This window comes from Alexandromys fortis, unplaced genomic scaffold (assembly GCF_014885135.2).
Source record: "Alexandromys fortis isolate MF-2015 unplaced genomic scaffold, M_Fortis_MF-2015_v1.1 scaffold_17, whole genome shotgun sequence".
NCBI lineage: Eukaryota > Metazoa > Chordata > Mammalia > Rodentia > Cricetidae > Alexandromys > Alexandromys fortis.
Window position 1 is genome coordinate 2,966,076 of NW_026067896.1, and position 21,662 is coordinate 2,987,737.

At 50.7% G+C, this 21,662-nt stretch overlaps 1 long non-coding RNA gene across 3 annotated transcripts in view; it reads right to left on the minus strand.

Annotated features, from left to right (window-relative positions):
• Nucleotides 1-1,584: 1,584 nt before the first annotated feature.
• LOC126514271 (uncharacterized) overlaps nucleotides 1,585-21,662 on the minus strand; it is a 33,711-nt gene continuing 13,633 nt past the window's right edge. The window contains exons 1-3 of one of the 3 annotated variants that reach the window (XR_007595546.1): nucleotides 6,254-6,476; nucleotides 3,076-3,986; nucleotides 1,585-2,871 (exon numbers count right to left, since the gene is read on the minus strand). This is a non-coding gene — a long non-coding RNA (uncharacterized lncRNA). Of the gene's footprint in view, nucleotides 2,872-3,075; nucleotides 6,477-21,662 lie in introns of those variants that run through there. The other 2 variants (XR_007595544.1, XR_007595545.1) reach the window with 2 other exon arrangements.

Consider the following 21,662-nt stretch of genomic DNA (forward strand, 5'->3'; position numbering starts at 1 on the left):
AAACGACTAGAATTTAAGCTGGATCGGGTTTATTTTTATTAATTTTTATGTCATAAATATATACTTTATTAAAAATAAATGTGATATACTGCACAATTATAATTATATATAATTAAATAGAACGATGTTTGGTTGGCACCTCCAGCTTGCCCCTGCACAATCCAAAAAGCCCCATTCTGCGCTCTCTCTCTCTCTCTCTCTCTCTCTCTCTCTCTCTCTTTCTCTCCCCAAACCCCACCCACTCAGAGAATCTAGGCACCAAAATGCCCAGTTCTGCATTCTTGGCCATTACAGCAGCCTCCTCCTCTGAAGCTGCCAACTGCCCCCATTCCCACCTTAGCCGTGCTCAGCTTCTGACCACCCTTGGCACAAACCCAGCTTGTGGCAGACACATCATCATCCTTGCCCACAACCTATAAAATCTCCCTGCTTTAGTTGGGGGTGACACTTCTCTGGCCTCCATATCTGGGGTCAGAGAACCTGCCCGGGAGTTGCTTTCAATAAACCTATTGTTTTGCTTTTTCAATTCAACTTGATCTGGCTTATTGTATTAGTGGAGAAATATATTATTGGGAGGCATAAAACCTATTAGATAATATAATTAACGTGATAAATATAATATTTATTACTGTTTCTATTCACCTTGTAATTAATCTATCACTATGGCTTGTCCAATCACCTCCACGATGTGTCCTCCGTGCAGACGTCTTCGTGGTTCCCACAGCCGAGGCTGCCATCAGCTTGCAGTCCGTAGCCTGAGTCACCAGGGGATCTTCTGGCCTCTGTTCTTGCTTCCTGGCTCATCCATCATTCTCACCTCTGCTGACAGTTCTTCCATGATGGGCAGAGGAGATGAAGCCATGGGTAAGACACTGGCCATGCAAGCATGGAGATCTGAGTTCAGAGCCCCGGCATCCACACACGGCTGCACACAGTCACGGAGGCTGTAATCCCGGGGCTCCCGTGAGGTGATGGGTGGCAGAGAAGAGAGAACTGATCCCCTGAAGCTCAAGGGCCATCAGCGGTGGATGGCTAGAGACCCTATCTCAAACAAGGTGGAGGTCAAGGACCAAAAGAGAGTAACCTCTTACCTGTATAGATATACTGTGTACCTGCATTCATACACACACACACACACACACACACACACACACACACAGACAGAGACAGAGAGACAAATAAACCTCTTCCGTGCCTTCCACCACGACTCCAGGGAAACTCCCGCTCCTTTCTATACAGTCCTACTTGGCCTTTGGCCCTTGCTCACTCCTCTGGGCTCTCCCCGCCACCCCGGCTACCTTTGCCCCACAACAGAATTATCTTTCTATGCTTCACTCCCAGCAGGATCTCCAGAGCCTAGAATAAGGCCGGGCACGTAGCAGAAAATCGCGGCCTCTCAGCATCTGTTCTTTAGTTGAGTGACTATGCCAGCCTCGTGTGCCTGCGTCCCCAGACACCAGGCTGTGGCTTCTGTCGGCAGGCCTCCTGTCCCAGCACTCGACCCCAGCTGTGCGCTGCCAGGTCTTGTTCACCTTCCAGGTGCTCAAGGAGCCTCTCCAACAGCGACCGACCATGGAAGCACCAGCTTTCACAGCACGGTTGACCCCCCGAGGCTGCCTTCTTCACATATGCAGGGGTTTTGCTCATCTCCTCCATGGAGGCGTGTCCAGAAAAGGAGTCTTATGTGTCTTGCCTTTGCTGTATTTCTTTCCTAAAACTGGGCCCAGCCTAGAATCGCTGCTCAGAAAGCACCCAGGAGCTGACTGACAGACTCTCACGGCTGTTGTGAGGAGTAAACACGTACTGGAGTGTGTATTCTCCTTGGAAGACTGGCAGTTCATGGTGAAGCTAGGCATGCACCGCCATGACAACAGCGTTCCTCCTTGGTGGACACCGAAGAGAAATGACGGCGCACACCTGAAAGACGCCTGCCGCAAGAACGCCCGCAGTGGCCTGGAGACGGTAGTCAGAGCCTGGAAACGGGCGAGGCCATCAAGAAGAGACCAGCCACACACAAGTGTCTCCATTTCATTTGTACATCGGAAAGCCACTGGCAAGGAAGCTTCTGTTGGTGTGCCTCCCGCACTCTGGAGGGCAGTGTGTTGATCAAAGGTCACTGCTCTCAGAAAGAAAGGACACGCTGCGCTGCGTGAGTCTGTTTATATGGAATTCAGAATGGAGCAAACAATCCCGGGTGTGCCCCCTGACCCCTTCCAGAGCCACTCACGGGCCTAGGGAGATGCACCCAAAGTGAGACACACTGGTGTGTGTGTGTGTGGGGGGGATGCACTGACAAATGGTGCTGGGGTCAGCACGGATGCCGTGGGTGGAAAGAATGTCTTAGCCCTGGTAATTTTGGAAAGCTATGTGCAAGGCTGCATTCGCCAACAAAGGCTTGCGGAACAGCTGGGAAAACAGAGCGTTTTCAAAGACCACTGAGGAGGAAGCTGCGGCCTCGCACGGGAGTCAGATCCCAAAATGGCACGCACGTGGAGAGTGTGACCCCAGCAGTGACCGTGGCTCTGGCAGGTGGCTTCCTGCCCAGGCAGGGAGGGGAGGTGGTGGTGGCTGGGAAGGAAAGTGGTGATAAATCTTTTCTTGAGCCATAAGCCCCGGTCCTCAGGGTTGCGCTGGTGGAGGGTGTTCCTCCACCCAGTGGCAGGAGACAGTCTTGGGGGCCCTTTTCACTGCATCTAAAACTGTGGCAAGAGCACACAGAACAGGAAGAGGCCTGTGAGGTATCTATTTAATAGCCCAAATATCAATCAAAACTCCAGAGGCAACACACAGAAGGACAAGGGCTTTCTCCCAGAGCAGCTCCGCAACCATTTCCTCTATCATTCATCCGTCTTGTTGCAGCAATGGCTTTAGCTGGTTGGAAAACACAAAGATTAAAATGAACTTCTCTGTGTGTACCCAGGACTTGGTGAAACATACCATCAGCAAATCTAGAAAAATGTGTAATGACAGGGCCATAGGAATGGGCTATGTGCGGGGATGGGAGTTGGGTTGCAGACGTGCACCTGAGGGACGGTTTGGGGGTGCTGTTCATTAAGTCACTCGTGTGGTACTTACAGTGTGTGCTCTTCTCAGGTGTCCCGCCTTCAGACTGATTGAGGAAAGACTGGACGAGAAGATGGAGAAGTGTTGTGTTGTTCTTCACATCTGGTTTCCAAAGGAGAACCTGCAGATGTGTAGATGGAGGCTGCTCGTTCACTTCCTGGGTGCCCAGACCCGAGATAATACACAGAAACTATATTAATTACAATACTGTTTGGCCAATAGCTTAATCATATTTATAGCTAGCTCTTACATCTTAAATTAACCCATTTCTATTATTCTGTGTATTATCATGAGGCTTGTGGTTTACCAGCAAGGTCCGGGGGCATCTGTATCCTTCAACGGCTACATGGCATCTCTTTGACTTTGCCTTCTTTATTCCTCTATCTCTGCTTGGAATTCCTGCCTTGCTCTATTCTGTGCTGCAATCGGCCCAACAGATTCTTTATTTACCAATGGTAATAAAACATATTCACAGCATTCAGAGGGGAATCCCACATCACAGGTGCAATTCAGGAGTAGATGAGGACCTCCGAGGAGTGAATCCTTGTGTAGTGACAGCATCTTTTTTTAAAATTTTTTTTTAGGGGGGGGTGAAAAATAATGGGTTCTCCAAGCATTTCCTCCACCCAAAGATAGCCAAGTAAAGGAGATGAGAGGGTCAAAAGTGTGAGAAAATGGAAACTCGGGTTTCCGTGTGTATTTGAAAGGCTAAGCATGCATTAAGTGACGTATGCACATACGAGAGGTGACATCATTGGAAGACCATTCCTGAGCGTCGGGAGTTAACATACAGGTGGGTTTCTGTGAGCATGGCAGGGAATCACGGTAGACTTCAGAGGATCTGTAGCTTCCTCTGGGCTGCTGAGAAACATCTCTTGGCATCGTCCCGGCAGCTCGCCTCACCAACAGCAGAGGCTGAAGGACTAGAAGATAAGAGATCTTAATAGATGGGGAAAGAACGCTGGTTAGAAAGCTGATGTGTCCATGGACTTGAAGGAAGTCGGTACTCAACATCCGCGGTAGTGGACTCCTAGGAGAATGCCGCTCTGGATTTCCAGCGGCTACAGACGAGTGCCCATTCATCTCCATTTGAGAGTCAACCTCTGCTCTCCAGGGAGAGAGCAGGGAAGGAAGGATGTGGGTAATTCAAATCTACAGATAGTGCAAACCCCGGATTTTACCAGAGATTTCAATTCCTCCTCCTCGACTTTGTTTTTTTTGTTTTTTGTTTTTTTTTGGAGAGGTGTCAAATAGCACAGCCCTACCTACCTGTGGAGTCTGGATCTCAAATGATAGGAACTTTCTAGGAGGCAGTGAACAAAAGGCCGGGACATAGGGGCCTTTCTGCTTTGAAAGGCCGCCCACCATGCCTGCTGGGTTTCACCTGGAGGAAGTTCAAGATCGGACATTTTCTGAAAACCAAGCTCTGTGTTCAGTATCGACAACTCCTCAGTGGAGACCCCAGTGGTGGCTTTGCATGGCTATAGGCAGAGTGGTGATGGGGGGGCACTGGTCTCCCCACCCACGATGTGCCTGAAGCTCCTCCAGTGTCCCCATCTAACGAGATGCAGGCCTGACCAATGCACACTTGCTGCCATTTTAAATGTCCCGCAACCAACCTTTCCCAGTGACCTCATTGGTGGCCTCGCACATGACCTTGCCCCAATCCGACCGTCTTCAACCTTGAGCCTGGCGTACCTGCACTGGTGTTTTCTGCCACTCTGTCATGGTCCCTGTCGTTCTATGAATCCCCAGCTCTCTGCTTCTTCCCCTGATAAAAATGTGTGCCTTCCAGCTCATGGCAACAGCTCCTTCCTGTGCTGACACTCCGTGGCCCTGTCTTTCTGACACTGTGCTGCACTTTCTATGTTATTCCTGCAGCTTACATCCCCTATGACTTAATGTTCTCGGAAATGTGGGTCACGACCCATCCGTGAGCATTGCGATCACTTTAGTGGGTCATGACCTGAATTCTTAAAACTGCAGCGGCGGAGCAGAGAACACGGCAGGATGCATTCCTCGCACACACATCCTACACGGCACCGAGACTGAACATACTTTTTGATTCACGGTCCAAAGGCTTGAAGAGTCCCTGTCACGGGCGATGATGATGTTTACCGCACTTAGGTAACAGAAAGCCTTGATCCACCGAGTTTACATGGCAAAGAATGTATTCACTTCTATGACGGGAAGCCTGCAGACGGGGCGGCTCTGTTAGCTTTGGTTTGTGGCCCCTTGGCAGCGTCGACGATCTAAACAAACCTTCACCCTCTTTTTCATTTTCTCCCCTCATTTGTAAACTGGCTGCCGGACACCCTGCATCACAGCAGCGATCAGAGACAGAAAACAAAGCTGAGATCCATTCTTAGGGTCTCTTTCTGCCAGCGCTACCCACCCCAGCTCTTTTTCCACAGCTCTGCAAAGTAGATGACAGAAATAAAATGGCTCTCTCCAGAAGTAGCAAGGCAAACCAAAGCCAGTAGATGAAGGTAAGGGCGCCTCTCACAAACACCTGTCTGGCTTTATTGGTCATGGAAAAGGGGAGGCTGGTGAAGTGGGGAAAGGCAACCCAAAGCCTGCGTGGGCCGCGCGCAGATGCCAGGTACGGCTCGAGTCCCTTTCTCTCCGCACCCTGCAACGCTTTCTGCGTAGCCACGCTAGCCTTGGGCCTTGAATCCCGAAGCTCAAGTTAAGCCAATCTCTTTCCCTCAAAGTGTAAATATTCATGGTGCGCAGAGATAAATACCCAGTTCCGGATACAGGAGGCAGCAGACAGAGATTGGGATATGCCCTTGGTCATCCCCTGGGGCTGGGATTTCTTCCTTTTCTGGCAGCTATTAAGTATGAAGTGCTCAAGGGGCACCGTTGGGCGCAGGAATGCTATTTCAGTAATAAAATGCATATTCTTCGCAATGCAGATGGCAGCTCTGAGCTCCACAGATGGGACTGGGGTTCTGGAGAGGAGAGGCAAGCAGGAGCGGTGGGTGGGGCGAGACATGACGTCATCCCAGAGAGGGCTTCTCTGGAACGGTGGCGAGATTACTGCTGAATCATCCCTGGGGCCAATTTTCAGCGTGTCAGTTGGGCAAAGGTCCCTGTAATTAAGCCCTTGTTCACCACTTGCCGCGGCACCATTCAGCTTATGTTGTCATTTGAGGCCGGACAAGAAAACACGAATACATAAAATTACCGTATCAGCTAGGGCCGCGGTGGAGAGCAGAAAGCCAAGGCTGTTGCTGGTCCTCTCTCTCTCAACAGCACAAATGTACAGGCTTGTGTGATTGCCTGCGCGCGCACGCACACGCGCACACACACACACACACATCCTCAGACCTTGATCAAAGAACACACGTTCTGGACTTTGAACTAAAGCAAATCTTCATTTCTGAGATAATTGAGATCTGTTTGCACTGGCTACAAACACAGGACTCTCTTGCCTGCCCAGCAGAGGAAAACACACACACACACACACACACACACACACTCAGAGGAAACCACCTGCCGGGCTGCACTCAGTCCTGGGAAAGCGGCAGACACGGAGGTGCCTGGCTTCCTTTCTGGGTAACTCATCATCTTCATCAGCCTGCAGGGGATCCGTGGTCTCAGCCACCCCCAACTGGGCTGGATCTTACCCTAGGTCAGTGGCAGGAAGGCCTTTGTCAACACTGGAGCAGTGTGCTCAGGCAGCATTCCCTGCACCTTGCACGCCACTGTAGGCCTGGAGCCATGGGGTCGTTGTGTCTCAGGCTGCCATCAAAATAAACCTCTTCTCTGAAAATGGACTACCTCAGGTGTGTCATCTAGTGACAGAAAGCTGACCAACCTATGTCCCCAGTGTCTCCAGTGAAGCTTTCTCCACCTATCCATCTAAATGGCCCACTCAGTGCCGCGCACACCGCATCCCGAGTCTGCGCTCTGTGCGTTATTACCCAGTTACCAAGCTTCGGGCAAGGGGGCTGGAGGTTAAAATACACAGACAGACACAGACAGAGAGACAGCAACACGGGTCATCCTTTAATTCCCCAAGAATGCCCCCTTTATTGTGTTCAGGAGCAAATTATATAGAGATAGCCACGCCCCAGCCAAACCCACCAGAAACCACTCTCCTGCCATCAGGAACTCCTGAAGGTCTCGTGCTCAGAGCAGCTATAGGTACTCAGATCAGGGGAAAACAAGTTGTTTACAAGAAATTCAGGATCTGGGGTCTCACTGCTCCCAACATCTCAGTCTCCAACCCTCTGTAACACCGCCCCCAGTCCCATTAGGCATTTTCTACATAGACAGATGGTCTCAGGGTCTAGGTTTCTTTGGTTTTCTTGTTCATTTTTCAGCTATGCCATTTGGAGACTCAGCCGTGTGAGGACAGGAACTCGGTCTTTCATTTGCCCCGTGCACCCTAAGCATGCATGCGCGCAGCTGACAACACGTGGACATGAGTACCTGACACGCAAACAACCTAGTGCCTCTTTGTCGGCTCGCCCACCACGAGAGTCGTCAGTCATCAGACCTTACTGAATCACCAGCCAGCGCCAGGCACTGAGGTGGGTGCTGGAGAACTGAATGAAGAGAAGCAGAATCTGCCCTGGAGAAGCTCCCCTGAGAGGTGAGGGATGAAGTGGAACTGACGTGTGAACCACAGAAGCGCGTGTGCTTCTGATGCCTCTTCCAGCAGAGCGAGGAGTGTAAACTGACATGGTGTCACACACCTTTAATACCAGGACTTAGGAGACAGAGGCGGACGGATCTCTGTGAGTTCAAGGCCACCCTGAGCTACACAAGAGCAAAGCAGAAACAGATCCAGGTGCTGGTGGCTCCCACCTTTAATCCTTTAATTAGTTTGGGAGTCAAATGCCTTTACCCCCAGAACTAGGGAGATGGAGACAGGAGTGATGTGGCTGGGTGGAGCAGGGCCTTTGACCCACTACGCCATCTTGCTGGCCACGCGTCTTATATATTCCTGAGTGGGGAGTTCAGATTTAGAGGACAGACACATTCTTGCCCTAAATATCAAGTTTCCTGATGGAGAGAGCTGTAACCGAAGTGTGTGTGAGGCTTGTAATCTCTGGACACCTGCTAACTTATGATCTCATTGGTTTCTTACTGATCTCCTGTTGCCTGCTGGGCATTCTAAAGGTCATAACGGTCAACTGACATTCATTCCTTTGGACCACAGTACAGAGCATCAGGTCACAGGTCAGATCTGGGTGGTACAGACAAGGAGCAGGGCCTCTGCCCAAACTGTGTATGTGTCTAGGAGAAGAGGACTCTTTCTTTCCCTTTGGAGGTTTCTTACCCACTCTGAGAAGTGAGGGGCAGTAGATAAACCTGCGGGAGCAAAAGCACCCAGCTATTCTCATGCTAAGAGCGAGACCTAGCAGTGAGGTTTAGAAGTGTGTTTGTCCTCTCCACAAGGGTAAGGGAGATGCTGGAGGCATTTTTAGTTGAAGCAGGACAGAGTTTGTATAGCTTCCCTTGACTCAGGCTGTGGTAGAAAAGTCTTCGTAAGAGTAAATTTTCTGGAAGACCAGCCTCTAGGTAGATAGAAGACTTCGGAGAAGGCGCCTCTGGCGGTCGATTCTGACAGCTTCTTTTTAGGTACTGTACTTTAGTATCATTTTTCTGGGCCTGGCCCCAGAGTGTAGTTCAGTTATGGAGTCCTTGTCTAGCATGTACAGGACTCTGGATCTAAGACAAAAACTCTTGCTAGATGTTCACCACTATATAACACTGAGTTATTAAGAGTATTTATGTGTATGTTGTATTTTCAAATGCACATGCAGTACCAAAGGAAACCAAAAGGTGGCATCAGAGTTAGTTATAGAATATTGGGAGCTGCCATATGCTTAGAATCATACCCAGGTCTTCTTTAAGAGTAGCAAGTGCTCTTAATTGCTGACCTGTTTCTTCAGCCCCAAACTGAGTAATTAAATAAGGTATTTATTTCTAGTACTACTATGGTTAGATGCTGGCTGCTAAAACAAAGACCTTTAAGTGAACAATTACTTAAACAAGACAGGAATTGGTTTCTCTCTTGTGTAGACATCCATCCAGGTCCTGCAGCTGTGCTGTAGAACACATCCGTTCCTCGTTCTGTCGCCTGCATCACTCTGATAGCTCTGGGTGGGGGTGGCACCATCCACAGAGTCCAAGGTGGCTCCTGGGTCACACTGTATGTGCTCACAGTTTGACACAGGAGCTGAGCTGACATCACGGGGACCCGGCCCTCTCTCTGGGGACCGCTCTCACCCTCTGGAGAGGTGTTCCTAGAGCAGCCTATCAGAGTGTGGGAAGCCTCTTATGTCACGTCTTCTCAGCTTTGAGCTCATTTGAAGAAGTGTCCCAGTGGTTTCAGCCTTCTGATGCCCTGAATGTAGACATGCTACTGCCTGGACCACAAAGGTCACCTTAGATAAGGAAGTGGAAGCCACATGCTGAGGATGTCAGAGCGTCAGAGAAGACAGTGTGTCCCAGCTCCAGCCAGTTCACGACCGGGCTCCACTTAGATGACACAAACCCGTTTAAGCCATTGTGATCTTGTATGGACGGTCTCTTACTCTGGTCTTCCCTGATAGAACTGTGGGTACTATAATGCTCATACCCTAAAATGTATAAAAGGGGAACGGAAGCATGATGTATATCTACATGAAACACAGAGGTGATGTTGGAAAACTCCAGAAATTCTAGTATGTTTGCGCTCCACCTGAGAGTCTCACACGACTCTTGGATCTGAGGTTGCACCTTCTCTATCCACTTTGGACATCTCTGGTCTCCTTGGCTCTTGTTCCATGAGTCTTGTAAAGCTAGTTACATTTGAGAAGTTATCTGTTACCTCTCCTCTGATTATACTTTGTCTTCTGAGGCTGGGATCCTAAAGAACATTCTCTGAATCACCTAGCCAAGCCAGGGCAAAATTCCTCCCAGGCCAAACCTAAACTAACTCTCCGGGTCTGTTTCCGGCTCTAGACTTCGCTCTTGCTGGAGAGAGAGTCTACTGGGATTGGCTAGGTGCCGTGTGATCTGAACCCACAGAAGTGGGCAGTCTGTGCTGCAGAGGCACAAATGTGCTGGGAGCCTGCGCCCATGCAGCTGCTAAGGTGCGCCCACTCACCAACTTCTCCCAGCAGGCAGGCACGTGACTAGGCCCTCACTGGTCACAAGACCCTAAGGGAGGAGAGGAGGCCGGGAGAAAAGCAGAGTTCCCCAGCTCTGAAAGCTTCCCCGAGGCCTAGCACCTTTGTTTGGAAGGCAGTGTCACGGGCCATGCCCACCACGCCTCGTTAGAGATGGTCAGAGTGGAACCAATACGAAATTCTGAGGCAGAGGGTTTAGACAGCACCCCACCCCCATTCAGCAGAGGAAAGTGAGACCCCACATGGTCCCTTCAGCACTGGGGCAAGTCCCCACTCCTGCTCCTCCGTGTGTCCTGTTGTATCACAGCTGCTAAACTCCCTGACTCCTGCCATCCCCTGAATTTAGAGAAGAGGTTGTTTAAATGCTGTAAGCTGCACGCTCATGCCCCGCCCACTCCACGCGGCTATTTAATTAACAGCACCCGCGTAGGGCAGAGGGGCCGCGGGGGAGGCAGAGGGGTCAGGGAAAGGAGGGGCTAGAAGGGGCAGAAGGCTCCTGAAACTAGAGGAGGCCCTTGAGAAACACTGGGAATGATCTCATTATGAAAGTAATGTATGGCCTGGCTGTTAACCCCGCGGGCAGGCGGGTGGTAAATGGGGCAGACCCTGGAGCCTGGCCGAGGAGGAGGCAGCTAGGAAGGGAGGCAGCATTTAGCCCCCACTGCGGATTCATCTGTTCTCCTACACATCTAAGTAGCCAGGCTATCATGTGATTCTCGGTAACTATGGCAACAAGCCCTGTTTCATGGAATGCGTGGTGAGAAATCACAAAGAAAGATCCCAGCGCTGGCTAGGTGCTGCGCCCAATAGCTGCTCCCCTCCACCTCGGTCTGTCCTCTGGGGCTTCAGGGGTGATGGGTGACAATGAGCTACCAAGCAGCTCTCTTCTGATCTGGAGACATTAGTTCTTTTTGTTCTCCTGATACTTGTCTCCCATTTTTGGAACAGTCCCTGAAGATGAGAGACAAAAATAACACTCTCCCAAGGAGACGACGCTAATGCGCACTCGGGGCTTTCAGCGATGGGGCTCTGTAGTGAGGCGCCCACCTTCAGCAGCTCCGCAGTGCCAGGGGTCAGCGTTCTGTTCTCTGCCCGGAGAGCTGCAGAGAGGCGGGCAGCAGCACAATGGGAGGTTGTGTTAGCACCGAGTGGGCTCTGGAACCCAGGGGCAGGCCCTGCAGCCCCTACTCACAGGCACAGCCAGAGGAAATGGTTGTAAACGAAGGGCATGGTTATGACACGGTGAAACACAAGCTAGGGGATTCACCACCCAGAAGCTAAGTGGCTGCTCCTGAATAATGTCTGTGCATGTGGCGGGCTGCGAGGCACCATTGCCACCAGTCTCGGGAGGCACGCTGTCTTTTCAGGGGGGTGCCATAGGGGACTGAATGGCAGCTAACCTTGGATGAGCCTGTCAAATTCCCCATCTTTGAAACAGGCAGAGTAATTATTATTGTGTTGCCTTCCTGGGCTCTGGCTGCAATCATGCTTGATAACATGATAAAGTACCAGGTACCAGTCACACAAGAAAATCCTTTTAAAATGTGGATCCTTGTAAGGACTTCCTCTTCCTCTCTTCCCTTCCTCTTCCCTCCCTCCTTTCCTCTTCCCTTTCTTTCCCTTCCTCTTGCTCCTCCCTCTTTCCTCCCTCTTCCTCCTCCTCACCTTCTCCTTTCCCCACTTCTTCCTCTCTTCTCCCTCTTCCCCCCTCCATCCTCCTCCCTTTCTCTTCCCTCGTCCTTCCCTCCCTTTCCCTCCTCCTCCTCTCTTCCTTCCCCTATTCTTTTCCTTTCCTCCTCATTCTTGTTCATCTCAGAGGCATTTATTCTTAAAGGATTCAGCAAGCTGGTTGAGTCAAAATACAAAGCCACATGTTACTGAAGTGTGACTCCAGCTAGCATGGAGACATTTACGTTTTAATCCCAACAATGCCCCTACTTGGATTATAATGCCCCCTCTTCCCCCCTCCCCTGAGCAGACTGACACACAGACCTTTTAACACTGATCCCAAAGCCCCAAGAATGCCCCCTTTATTGTGTTCAGGGGCAGATTATATAGAGAAAGCCACGCCTCAGCCAAACCCACCAGAAACCACTCTCCTGCCATCAGGAACTCCTGAAGGTCTCGTGCTCAGGGCAGCTATAGGCACTCAGATCAGGGGAAAACAAGTTGTTTACAAGAAATTCAGGATCTGGGGTCACACTGCTCCCAACACTATGACTGAGCGGCTGAGGGGAATTTTGAAGTTTACTGACTGGTAGAAGGTGATGTCTGTCTCTTCCATCTACTGCCTCTCAGCCCTGGCTCGTGTTCTGCCTGTCCCTGCTTCTCACAGACTCCTCAGTGTTCTCCTATGTGACATGGTTTCTTAGCCTACAAGGCCTATTGGACAGAGACAGTCTGTACCGGAGAGTTTTAGGACTACCATGTAGCACCTAAGAGCTTGGGTTCTGACACCCAGCAGGTTCAACCTCAAACCCTGGCCGCTTAACCTCACTAAATTTGGTTTCCTTTTCTATAAAGTGGGAGGAAAGAGGGGATTCGCCCCACAACGCACAGTAGTGCAATTAACAGTAACAGTCATCAATCCCTAGGTCGGAGTCTGGGATTACCAAGCGCTCAGTGAGGAGGAAAGAGCTGCCTTATACTACTGACATTTGGAATAGTGCTGCCCTTTACACATCCTTGCACACACACACACACACACACGCACACACACACATACAGATATGCACAGAGGCATGAACCAGGGGAACCTTCTCCCCTCCCCTGGGGATGTACAGGTTTGATAAGAACTTCATTCTCTGGGTGGCGGGTGGCAGTTAGAGGTTTTGGCTGGCTCTCATGGCGTCGAATTTGCCATTTAACAGATGTGCAGTTAATTTTTGGGTGGGACACACAGCCACAGCAGCAGCCCTGCAAAGGGAATTGCTCTTGTTGTTGCACGAAACATTCCAATCCAGAGCACACATAAACCCTGAGAACAGTTGCGTTTTAAGAACAAACAGACTAAATACCTTTGGCAAACTGAGAGCAGGGAAAACAAGCATCATTTTTAAAACTGATGTTCATTTAAGAAGTGAACATCAGGAAGGAATGGGGGTAACACGCTTCTGTAAGAACAAACCTCCTCTTGCAGGGCACCTGCTTTCAGGGAAATTACTGGGCTCTGCTCCCTGGCCTGGGAGGGTGCGGTGACCACACCCATTAGGCAAAGGGCTCCCTGGGCTTAGCAGCCAGAACCCCCAGGCTAGCCTGGCCAGTGTGCCACCCAGCCAGAACCCCCAGGCTAGCCCGGCCAGTGTGCCACCCAGCCAGAACCCCCAGGCTAGCCCAGCCAGTGTGCCTCCCGCATCTGCAGCCTGGTCTCCAGCTACCTAAACGTGAGGTGCATCTGGACGGCTCCCCTGCTCCACAGCAGGGCCACAGCCACGTCCAGCTCATTCTCCCCTCATGCTGTCTGCCACTATTGCGTCCAGGCAATTCCCACTGCCTCCATCAGAGCTGCACCGCAGTTGGCAGCTTCTCCTGCTAGCCCCACTTGGAAGGCTGACTGTGATCTTCCTTCTTCCTCCAAGTAGTTCATCTGACCAGTTTCTCTTTATTGTTTTCAGAGATGGAGAGGCCTGACTCTCAAAATAACCCAATCTTTAAGAATTCAAAATTTCCCCTTTACGTGCTTCTGTGTTCCCAGAAGCATCTACTTAATCACAACAGCCAACCAGCTTCTTCCACGGCCTTCCTCCTCATGTGTGTGGACTTCTCTTCCTGTGGCAGGCTGTCAGCTGTCTTCCCAGTTGCCCGGCTTCTCTTTGCAAAACAATAGTTTTAGCTGGGCAAAGAGCTATCTGGAGTGACTAGACTAACTTTGGGATGGGTGTGGTCATGTGACAAAGTTCCTGCCAGGACGATGCTCCAGTCACCATGGATTTGGCTTCCTGGTTATGCCCTCACCAAGCGTGAGTGATGTGCCCGATGTGCCCAGGTTTCTCCTCTCCTTCCGACAGACAAGGTAAGGACCAGAGCCATGAGGACAGAGCCAGTGAGCTTGGACCAGCTGCTTGCCTTCCCTGTAGAAAGAAGATAGGTCTGGTGCTGGGCTGCAGTGCTGAGATGGTCGGGGGGTGCTGGGCTGCTGTGCAGTGCTGAGATGGTCGGGGGGTGCTGGGCTGCCGTGCAGTGTTGAGATGGTCGGGGGGTGCTAGGCTGCTGTGCAGTGCTGAGATGGTTGAGGGTGGGGGGTGCTGGGCTGCCTGGCAGTAATAACATGGTTGGGTGGTGCAAGCCTGTAATCCCAGCTACAACAGAAACTGAGACAGGAGCACTGTGGACTAGAGATGAGCCTGGGCAACAAAGTAGCAAATAAGTGCGGAGTGCTCCAAAGCAGGCAAAGGGACAGTTTAGCAGGTAAGGGCATTTGCTGACAGTCCTGTCGACCTGAGCTTGATATGCAGATCCATGTGATAGAGGGTGACCCAGCTTCCAGAGTCGTCCTCCCCCCAGGTGGGCATACACATGCATAATGATGGAAGGATGGATGAAACACACATAGCTGGACAGACCGTCTCACACAGTGCTTCCTGTTTTGTTAGGTGTGGTGGTGACTGCCTATGATTCCAGCACTCGAAGAGAGGGACCTGCAGGTGCATCGCTTCGGGAATCCAAGGCCACCCTGGCTCACAAAGCTCTGTCATAGCAGGCGCCGTTCATATTACACAGTACCGGTGTACACAAAAATGAATCAACGGGTAATTCCTCCTCACCTGTATACATGCTAAATTACAGTAAAAATGAGGACTGGAGAGATGGCTCAGAGATCAAGAGCACTGGCCAGAGTTCTGTTCCCAGCACTCACATGATGGCACACAACCATCTCTCATGGGATCTGATGCCCTCTTCTGGCATAAAGGCATGCATGCAGCTAGATATGTGTGTGTATAAAATAAACAAAGGAGCTAGTAACAGGTGTTACACAACTATTCAGAGAGGGCCAGATAAGAGATCAGGGCAGGGGAGTTAGCTTGGAGGTGCAGCTCTTGCCTAGCATGTGTGAGATAAGAGATCACTTTGAGGCTAGAGGGTGAAAGGTCAAGCTTTGGGTTGGGGGGGTCCCCTGTTTAAAACACATTTGCTTCGACAGCCCTGCTGCAGCCTGATCAATACGCATGTCACCCCCATGGAGAACATATGGGAAGCATAATAAGTGGGTGAGAAACTCAACCCAGGAACAAAAGATCTTAACAGTCACAAACAACGGATGGAAATGAAACTTTAACTGAAAAGTTCTGCTTCCCAGCCCCAGAGTAGGCACGAGGAAACAACGGGAACGCTGCCTTGCTACAAATTACATTTTTAAAAAGGGATTAAGGATTTTACTTGACTGGAAGCCTAGCACGAGTCAAGGAAAAGCTGTGATGGCTTAAAATTCCTGGTTCAGTTCTGAGCTGGACAAATCCACCCGCCAGCTACTTAGGGGGTTCCTAGTTAGCGCTGCGTGGGAGAGGAGAATCGAAGCGGCCCACTCCCAGGCGGCCTCCATAGACATGGCTGAATTGCTGCCCATGTCACACACGGCAGACCTGGTGCTGTGGGAGCTCAATCCCAAGGCAGCCAGGCAAGCACAGACAGTGGGGAGAGACTGAGGATGGCTGAGAGCGGCTGCGGAGGAACAGGAGCTGGGCAGGGCGGTGTGGAGTCGGTCTGTAGAGAGCAGCACGGCTGGGCCAGGACTGCTGTTCGTGGGAGTAAACACAACATGAGTTTTAGAGTCAAAGAAATACAGAATTGGGGGGAGGGGCTCTCTGGCAGGAGGTAGCGGGGACTCACAGAGGCATCTCCTGAGAGGTTGGTGGTCTTGTTCAACATCCTTTTCTCTTTTTAAAAGTGAGAAGCTGAAGATAATGGTAACCTAGCTAGACTTTTGAGTGTGGTGGGGGGCAAAGCAGAACCAGAATCTAGGATGATGCTTCTTGCCCAGAGATGAAATAAGTCAAGATGATAGACTTCTCTGTCACTGTTGGAGTGAGGGTGGTGGCCTAGAGAGACTGGATACAAGGAAAGCAGGGGTGTCCAGGAGAAGACAGGTGCAGAAGGATAATATTTGGACAGCTGGGGAGACTGCAGATGGAGGGGAAGGAGGCTGAGACAGGAGGATCAATGTTAGTTCAAGACTAGCCTGGACGACAGAGGTGAGTTTGAAGAAAGCCTGGGTTGCACAGTGAGACCCTGTCTCAAAAAACAAACAAAAAAGCCCACAATTTTGGGTGACTTCATATATCTGGACGACCTGCTGGTACAAGGTCACACGGCCTCCTAACTAGCGTTAGCAGGACACTGGTGGGAGATTCTGCCGAGGGCAGCAACTTTGAGCCGTGGGAAGAGAAGGTCAGACGAGTTGGGGGCAGTGGATCAATTGATCATCAAGCGACCGGTCGGGCGTTGGAGTCACAGGCCTGGGACACGGTCTCGGCCGTGGCGGGTTGTGGATTAGTTGCCTGTGCTGTGCTCACACACACACACACACACACACACGCGTACCAAAAGCGCTGGACTTACAGCTCCTTGGTCCTGTGCATGGCGGAGGTTTCCTGCAACGCTGGCGATGGAGCCTCAACAGCCAGCCTGCTGCTTGCTGTCACACCCCACGGTGGCACGTAAGGAGGGAACGGGGCTGACACGCACACAGAAGCCCTCCTCTGTGTGGGCAGGAGTGGGAATCAGTCCCACTTAGCTGATAACCACATGAGCTACAGAGCGAGGATGGTGTGGGAGCGGTGAGTCAGCCTGAATCTCTGCATCAATCCCTCATGATAAGTGACACAGTTTCAAAGTTCCTGAGGTTTCTAAAACTTGTAATTTGTCTCCAGAAGAGCTCACTCAGAACTCTGCTGAAACCTGTTAGGACGATCCCACACTTCCTCTCACTCCAGGACATCTCTGAAGAAATGGCTGAGCATCTTCTTTTTTGAAGAAAAATATAGAATACAAAAGCCAGTTGTTATCCCATATTTTTTTCTTTTTAAATGGATAGCATTGCTTGAAAACACCCAGAATTTCCTTTCCATTAGAAATAAAATATTCAGGTTCCTGAAAGTCTGTCTGTCTCCATCCATCCATCCATCCATCCATCCATCCATCCATCCATCCATCCATGTGTTGTGTCTTTAATCTCTACTATTACTATTATTTTCTATGTATGGGTGTTTGGTCTACATGTTTATCTATTTAGCATGTACATTCCTGGTGCCCCTGGAAGATGGAAGAGGGCATCAGATCCCCCGGGAACTGTAGCGGTTATGAGCCACTATGCCCCTGCTGGGAGCTGAAGAACTGGGCTCTTTGGGAAGAACAGTGCCCTGAACTACTAGACACCTCTTCAGCTCCCTTGCTCTTTAATCTTAAGTGCCTGGTTTAGTTTTTTTTTTTTTTTTATAAATTTTAATTATATGCTAGGTATGAGTGTTCTGCATATATACCAACACGTCAGAAGAGGGCACCAGATCCCACTGTAGATGGTTGTGAGTCACCATGGGGTTGCTGGGAATTGAACTCAGGACCTCTAGAAGAGCTGCCAGTGCTCTTAACCACAGAGTCATCTCGTCAGCCCTAAATGTCTGATTTTAAAACTATTTTATTTCAATGCCAGGGAACAAACCCCAGGGAACAGCACTTGCTGAGCAATGTCACCACCGAGCTCCATGTCCAGTTCTCAGGTAACACATGTGAGAATAACTTTCCTCACTTACGACAGATTCAAATCGACACTCCAGAGCTTGAGGCACAAAGAGTTTAGTCAGCAGAATGATGGAGGAGATCCCTAGGCTGCCCTCCTGACCGCTGGGCAAGACAGGACACTGGTCAAGCCTGGCTGCAGTGAGACCTGGAATCAAAGCGGAACAGCCTTGGGCAGCAGGGGGAGAACAAGCAACCACTGTTACATTTTAATGATGACATCAACTCTTCAGCCTTAGACAAGTCTTGGACAATCATACAATCCGCCAAACATCAACAATGACAGTCCAGGCCCGTTTCATTCCATTCCCCACACTTAACCACCAAAGCATCGACCTTCTCATCAGCCAAATCCGGCTGTCCTTACTGATTTCACAGCTGTGTGGGTGTGGGGCTGAGAAACGCTGGGTAGGATGCGCCCTGTCACTCACAAGGCTGGCGTTGCTGGGACCTGTGCTCGGTGAGGCAGCTCCTGGCAGGGTAGGAAGGAGCTGGGTGTCTAATACCCCGCTTTCTGAACAGAAGCTGCGAGTGGGATTCCACGGGAAAAGGCTTTATGGGAAGAAACCTGCCACCGCGATGCGCACCCTGTTTCTTGGCACAGACCTCCCACCTAAACTAATTAAAGTTCCACACAGGTGGCTCAAGAATGCTGGTTTGAGATCCGCCATGTGGACAGAGATAGAACCGTTGACATTTTTTTCCTTCTCCTTTCTGGTAACAGAAAGCAGCGTTCTTTGTTTAAAACAGCAGAGCAAGGGAAGGGAATGTATGTGGGTTTACTCGAATGCTGCGGGGAATAAGAGGGAGGAGAGGCTGAATCTAGGAGTCAGAGAAACGCCCAGGCGACGACGGAAAATGCGAAAATGCTCCGGCGACAAGTGACAAGAAAGCAGACGGTGCGCAGACTGAAGAGGCTCACTTAGAAAACAGGTTTCTCTTTTAATTAGCCTTGCCGCAGCTCCCGCCCGCTCCCTTTCTGGCCTCTCTGACCGGCTCCTCGCCTACTATCCCACGGGCTGGACGAGCGCTATGCTAATGAGGCCACAGGGAGTGGGCGGGGCAGAAGCCGGTGCCAGGGCCACGAAGAGGGAGAGCAGCTCCCCCAGCTTGAGGGGTGCGTACAGAAAGCCAGACTTTCTGTGGGTGGAGCCACCTGAGCCTGAAGCTACACTTTAGATATGAGAAAGATTATTCCCTGCCTGGATCAGCCACTGTCTCGACTGAAATTTCCTGCAGGAATATTCTGGAAAAACTTCATTATCCCTCAGTGTCTGTTCTTTCCCCCTCTCAATAGTGTTTTTACTGGATACCTCATAATGCCGTTTTTTGGATTTCCTTGCTGCTGCTGCTGCTGCTGGGATGTGTGTGTGGGGGGAGGGGGGAGCAGGGGAACGGATAGGGGGAGAGAGAGCGAGCCAGCAGGCATGGGTCCTGGCTGCTTCCTCTGAGGAGGAACCTCCCCTTGCTCCTCTCTGCTGCGTGGGTCAATCTGTAGAGGCTACGGTGCATCTGGGGTCTGCCCGCGAGGGCCACTCCTTAGAGATGAAATAGTAAGACAGAACTGGGTTCCGACACCACCAGGGCCCTAGAGTAGGCCTGGGCTGCATCCTGGCACCCGAGGGCAGTCAATTTCCACATCGCTTCCCAGACGTAGAGCTTACTGCACACACTTGACTGCACAGTCCAGAACACAGAGCTTGCAGGGCTAGACGGATGCCTCGGTTAGGGGCACTGCTCTTCCAAGAACTCCAATCTGATCCCCAGCACCAGCATGGCCGCTCACATCTGGGACTCCAGTCCCAGGGGATCTGACGCCCTCTGCTGGCCTCCTTGGGCACCAGACATGTGATCCACAGACATACATGCAGGCAGGCAGGCAGGACACCCACACAAATAAAGAACAACCAAACAGATCCTTGAGTGCATCTTATCCTAAATGATTTATTTTTTGGAGAATAAATCTATCTTTGTCTACAACAGCACTAGAAGCAATGAGAAGGAATCAAGTTCCAAGCTCGGTCCTGTCAAAACAAAACAAACAAAAACCCCAAAACAAGAAAAACCTCAGAAAACCAATGCAATCATTCATCCCTGGTCTGAAATACGGCACCACCCTGAGAAGGGTTCCACTAGATGCCAGGGCCAACACCCGACTGGGCAGGAATCGTCTATGCTTCCTTCTTTTCATTTTTATTTTATGTGCATTAGTGTTTTGCTACAGGTGCCCCTGGAACTGGAGTTAGACAGGTGCGAGCTGCCACGTGGATGCCAGAAATGGAACCCAGGTCCTCTGGAAGAGCAATCAGTGCTCTGAACCGCTGAGTCATCTCTCTAGCCCCTGTTAGGTTCTTTCTTCAAGCTCACCATCTACTTCAGGCTGACCTGGAGCCCTGTGTTCTCAGCTGGCCTTGAGCTTCTGACACCCGGCTTCAGTCTCCTGAATGCTGCGATGACAGGAATAAGCCACCACGTCTGATGACACACTGCATGTTTAAATTATGCATCTTGTGATTTTTTTTTTCCAGGAACCGAAAGACTCAACCTTGGTGGCCTACATTCTGCAGTTGCCCTCCGGGCCTGTCTTTATCACTTTCCACAGACTTTAAAGAACATCAGCATCCAGTCGTATCCCCAGATCTTTTCAGTTCCATGACATGGTTTAGGGCCTGGAGACACAAACCCGTGGAACACGGCTTCCAGACAGTGCTCTCTTTCAAACGTATTTGTCCCACCCTTTGCAATTTTGAGAACAAGGTCTTTGATGGGGAAGAAACAGAAAGGGTCACTGGCAGGCAGGTGGATGCCATATAGGAGCCTTGGGGGGCGGGGGGGGGGTGCTACCCTGAAGATAACGGTTCTCCCCGTGGCCACGCGTCAGAATCACCTGGGGCACTTAAAACAGGAGCAGCCAACCATGCCTGGTCCTCAGCGCAGTGGCTGAGGTGGTCGGGGATTTGTAGTTTCAACTGTTCACCAGGAGACTGGAAATCCGCACGGCTTGCTGTTGGGAAAATGTGTGTGGGAGATGGGAGGCAGTGCTGGGCATTTGACCCGAGGCCTTCAGCATGTGTTCTACTAACTGAGCTTATCCCCAGCCCCTAGAAAAATGTTTCGTTTTTGAAAGCTTACCTCTACAGAAATCATGTCTGTGTCTGTCACATATGGTGACAGCAGCCAAGCTTTGACAAGGTGTAGCCAGTATCCTCATGGAATTTTGCTGACTTAGCTCAGTGGTGCTAAACTGTATCTTTAAATAGGATCAAATACATTTGCAAGGCAGAGTCCTGAAACCAGGCCCACAGAGTGGGGTACACTGCCCAGCACCTCTCAGGAACTAGGGCTGCTTTCCTCCCCCCTGGTGATGTGACTGCGTCACAGAGCTGATGTTTTAGGCCCCCTTTCTTGTACCAAAGTCCCTTTTGCTTTCTGGCCATGGAATCCCACCTACAACTTTTAAGTCTCCGGTCTGTACCTCACTGAAACAGTCTCTTCATCCTAGGAGTCCCCATGCCATCTCCGAGCGAGCTCTGGGACAGCCCGGGTCCTCCTGCTCGTGCCTGGACACCGCCCTTGCTCTTGGGGAAGTTTCTACACCTCATTCCCTCTGGCAATATTGATGCTTGACTGTAAGGAACACAATTCTTCGACTGTACCTCCCTTCCTCTCGGTGAGGTCTAGGTAACATACCTGCCTCTTTTCCTCAGATATGAAGTCAATTAAGAACTTAAACAAGGA